The 5,296-nt window shown below is 36.9% G+C and overlaps 1 pseudogene; it reads right to left on the bottom strand.

The window, feature by feature from the left end:
• Nucleotides 1–1,865: 1,865 nt before the first annotated feature.
• LOC112164112 lies at nucleotides 1,866–4,132 on the bottom strand (annotated as a pseudogene).
• Between the last annotated feature and the right edge of the window lie 1,164 nt (nucleotides 4,133–5,296).

Genomic DNA, 5,296 nt, shown 5'->3' with positions numbered 1-5,296 from the left:
CCCCTCTTCTATATCTCCACTTTCCATTCTTATTTGTTATCAATCTCTGATTCTCTGCTCTGCTCTTGTCTTAAGGAAAATTTCCCAATTCTCGATCTCTAGCTGTTTGTTCGTTACTTTCGATCTCCGTTTTCGTCCATGGCGGCGGCGATCCAGAAGAAAACAGAGTCGCTCCAGTACTGGAGGGATTTCTTTGCCACTGCAAACAACTCCTCCACCATTTTCGATATTCTCGACCACGCCATCACCGTCGCCACCTCTGATTTCCCGGAGGAGTTCACTCGCCAGAGGACTCGAATTCTCGATTCGATTCAACGTTTGGGTTTGGGTTTGGATCTAGGGTTTTATGCTGGTGCTGCATCTGAAAGTTCTGGGTCCGATCAAAAGGCTGAGCAGCCTTCAAAGCCATCGCTCAAAATACGCATAAAGATCGTGAAGCGAAATGTTGATGGTACCCCGATCGAACCCAGTTCATTGATCGAGCCCTCTTCTCATGATCTGATCAAGCCCGCCGCACCTTGTGTTGGTGTTGGTGATCAAGCAAAATCGATCAAGCCAAAGCAGCCGTGTTTCGATGAAGCGGCTCTTGAGGCGAAGCTTCAGGCCACAAAGAGAAAGCTTCACGATCGATATCAAGAAATCGAGAACCATAAGAGGCAGAGGAGGATACAAGTCTTAAACCATCTTCCCAAGCAAGACTTCCAGATTCGATGCCCTGCTGCCACTGCTAAACCCAAACTTGGAAACCATTGGAAACCAGTACAAAAAATCAGAACATAAAAAAAAAAAAAATTAAAAAAAATAAATAAAAAATAAAAATAAAAACTAAAAATCTGAAATGTTCACAATATTAATATGAAAAAATATAACTCTATCAAGGCTTGACAAGATTTGAAATCAATGTAAAAGAAAGTCCAAAAATCATACCTCAAGTCCCAATAAAATGAATAGAGCGTGTTAACAATACTGGACAGAAGCCTAAGCGCCTGATAAACATTAATCACATGATGGTATTGCCAGAAAAAAGGACATGATTATATTGAACAAGCAATGAACTAAAAGCTGCATAACACAACTGACTTCTACAGACACAAGTACATATGAAAAGTTGCTTGTAAGTGTCAGTTTTGCAGATACATGTGGCATTTGCTCAAATTTTGCAGTACAATGGTGAATTATTTGTCTTCATGAGATTAAGATCAAAATGATTATCTAGTCCAATGCTCAAATTTTGATGATTCACCATTAATCGAGACAGTCTGATTATATGCATTGAAAACCATTTTCAAATAATGACGCAATTCATTGAGTGACTTACCTGGACATGAAGACTTAGAAAGTGAAGAGGCCAAGAATGCAGGTCATTGTGTTGAAATAGTGTACAATTGTGGCTTGACATTATCCGAATACAGAAAATTTATAATTGAAAATGATATCAGTAACTTGATATTTAGACTAGTTAGCATATACTAACTACTTTTTTGAATTTTGAGGGTTGGAAATTCATTGCCTTTTGCTTTATTGAGTTCAATTGAGAGTCTGAGAGCAGAAATCTAATGTTTTGCTTGCTTCATCATATGAATTTATATTTGTGATTGTGGTTGATAGTTGAAAGTTGAAGAAATTGTGCATTCTAGTTAAACAGCTACGGTGGTTCAAAAAAGACAAAGTAGAGATAACTCGACATCAAGATGTACGTTAGTATGTAGAAACAAGCAAAGGCCAGTGGCGTTGCATATATGCTATAAAGTGGCTCCGCCACTGGCTGGCCATTAGTATGATGTGAATCACCAAATCCAAACCCAACCATATCACATCAAGGAGATTAACCTGCAGTACTAAGACCAAAAGAAATAGAAAAAAAATGAAACAAAAAAAAACCAGCAATATATTTTCACTAAAAAAATTGAGTGAATCAATATAATTTTTTATATCAATGTATCTACAATGGTTTTGATTTTCACTTTCATCGGCCAGGTGGGTTGTAATCAACGCAAATAATACCTGGCAAACAATAAGACCTCAAAATGTTCAGTTTCCTTCAAAAATTCAGAAACCATCTATAAATTTTCAACAACCGAGCATTTTAAAGGCATCTTAAAGGCTGCAAGGTCTTCAATGACTTGTACAGACTCCAGTTGTGCTTCAGCATATCTCAAGTCTGTTTCGCATCCCCAACACGAATTGCAAGTCAGTCTCCGACACTTGGGAGATGACTGTTGCAAATTTGTTTTTGTACCAGTTCATGACATCGTCCTTCTGAATGCTTCTGAATCGTTCTCCTTCCTGTTTTGTATAGACAGACATATACTTGCAGATCAACATTTAATAACCTGTAGTGTAACTGTCATAAACAAGCCCGAAACCAGCAATGTATTCTTATCTATATGAAACTTAAAAACCAGACATAGAGTGGATAGCAGGGATGAATGACTAAGCATATCATAAAACAATCAGAAATTGGCATGAAACTTTTGGTTGTTTTCAGAATCTTTGACAACAGAGCTGGAAGCTTGTCAATGAAACCGTAGACCTTTAGCTCCAGCTTGTCAGTCGATACAGATACCAAAGTTTCCAGCTTGGCAACACTAGCCTACATGCACAGATAAGTCAATGAGGACAACCTGACCAATATTTTTCTACAAAATTGAGTATAACCTTCATAGACATCGGTAAACATTTCTTTAGTTCTCAAAATTAGCTACGCAAGGCTGGGGAAGACTACCATTATAAATTAAATTCAAGATCAATATAAGTGAGTGGTCAAGAATGGAGAGAGAACACATTTGTAATTTATAACTTGTATGATAAAAGGTAACAGCAGGTACTTTATCTAGAAGTTACCTAAACCGATTTTCTAATTTTTAAGTCTGTAGTAGAAGTTACTATAGAATTCACCTTCCTCTAGTGCACAAACTTGGATGCAAAAAAGCATTAAGCCCCAGCCATTAAAACTAAACCACAAAATCCACTAGTCAATATGAGATGAGGCAATAACCTGATAGGCAATCTCATTCAGCTTATCTTTGAGGAGGGATACTATAGTTCAGTCAAGACACAACTCTTCACATTATCATATCCACCCTTGGGATTGATGCGGAAATAAGTATTTTGCCTGTGGAAGTTTTCAAGTACTATCAAGTTTGTACCAGAACTTCACCAATGGCTCATCCAATATACAACTCGGAGAAGCTGTATCTGTAGTATCAAGACCATCAAAACAAATGGAAAAATCAGTAGGAATGAACTCATTCTTTTCTGGGAGATGCAATGAAACATCAATTTCTGGAGGGTCCTTCCACAAATCTATCAAAGATGGAGATACATCTTCCTCAGTATAATACTATAATGTGACCCAAACCAAGGTTCGCACTGGAAATCTGAAACAGTTAAAACAAATACATGGAAATGTCAATGCTTAAAATTTGTTTCACTTAGTATAACCTGGAAAACAAATGCTTATGGCATGATTTAACATATAAATAGACAGAGAAATCACGGTCCACTCTGAGTCACAAATAATAAAATTACAAGGATAACACGAAAAGACCATCTATGAGACACTTTTTATATTGATGCAATGAGAAACACAATCTAAGAGCACCAAAATAGTAAGATAGAACAAGATATATAAGTAGCATCCTTCTTCTTTTTGGCATAAGAGACAAATATTACCTTCTGACTTAAATGAGGGCTTTGATACAACATCAATCTTCATGTTTTCTGGTCTAAGGAAATCAAGAACATATTCTCATCCCAAATCCTGTACGCATAGGACCCATAAATAACATGTTCTGCTGCATAAATTAGTAAATTTCCTGCAACATAAAGACGTTTTGACATTAGTCAACAAGACATGAACTTAATATTCTAAGATATGTATTTTATCAGGGGTGAATCTGGTGATAGTATCTTTTAGAATATGTCTATGAAAAGATGTGTAATTTTAATAATAAAAGAAACCTGCAAGTTCTGAGGCATATAATCATCCTGAGGCTGCTCCTCTGCAAATCTAAATCCCAGTATCATGCAGTCCCATGACAATAGATAGACAGAAATGGAATAGTTATTCTTCTACCCACCAAAAAAGTAGTTATTGTTCTAACAAAAGATTCTTGAAGATAAAATAGAGATGCTACCTTATCCAATCCAGAGTCCAGAGTCAATCAGATGAATGTCCGTGCGAAAGACATAAACCAAAAAAAAAAAAAAAATGATGCCTCCTGTCATCCCCAACACCAGCAGCCAGAGATGTTGCCCACCCTTTAACTTTGAAATAGGAATGCAAACTTCCCTGCCCTCTGGAAAACACAAAACATAGTGCTCAGTGTTAAACGTCAGATAACCACTGTATAGTTGGACGACTAACGATCAGAAGCACACAAGGGCAACAAAATCTAATGCAGGACAGATGCCAGTCAAAAGAAATATACTACACAAAAGGTGATAGCAAAGAAGCATTCAAGCTCCTCCCTTGGATCTAAGCTAACTTAAAATTTTCAGAGACGTCTACTTCAAGGAGTCACAAGACTCATAACTACTGCCTTTTCCTTAAAAAGGAAAATCAAATTCTCAACTTCACATTCTTTTATCCAATAAATACACCTTGCGCCCTGCATAGGAACAACAAATAAAACTAATTAATAATGGTCATCTTACCATGCCCAAGGAGATGAGATAAATAATCTTCTGATTTCTTCAAATAATCTTGACAAAGGCATGGCAATGTCCATGTTAAGTGGAGTATACGAACGTCTTTAACAGCCCCTAGCATGTAAAGTCTTCAGCCTTGAATTCCAGATTTACTGGGGGACCTTTTTTGACTTTACCAAACAATTCCAAAACCCAATTCTCAAGTACATCAAGAGATTCTGCATCGAGTACAATATCACAATGAATATATATTTTGATATGTCCGGGGCATTAAAAAGCAGGATATTATATGTCAATGTAATAACAATGGCTCAATAACAGCATACAAAATTCCATCTACATTATAATAACAACTGTCAAAACACTATGATTTCTAACCGCCCAAGGCCTCATTGAAAAGTGCTAATGAAATTATTTTCGGATTCAAAAGCCAAAATATACCCTAGATCTCTCCAGCACTTTTGCCTATTTGGAATTCCCACTGTGATTTCTAACAGCCCAAAGGCCTCATCCATAAGTGCTAGTGAAATTATTTTCGGCTTCATGGGCCAAAGAGTACCACAGATCTCTCCGGCGCATTGCCTATTTAGAATTCTGGGTATCAGAATACTCATTATGATCACCATTACTGACAAACCCACGA

Source organism: Rosa chinensis, chromosome 1, assembly GCF_002994745.2.
Source record: "Rosa chinensis cultivar Old Blush chromosome 1, RchiOBHm-V2, whole genome shotgun sequence".
In the NCBI taxonomy this organism is placed as follows: domain Eukaryota; kingdom Viridiplantae; phylum Streptophyta; class Magnoliopsida; order Rosales; family Rosaceae; genus Rosa; species Rosa chinensis.
The sequence above is the reverse complement of the archived record's forward strand: the minus strand, read 5'-3'. Positions and strand labels throughout refer to the sequence as shown.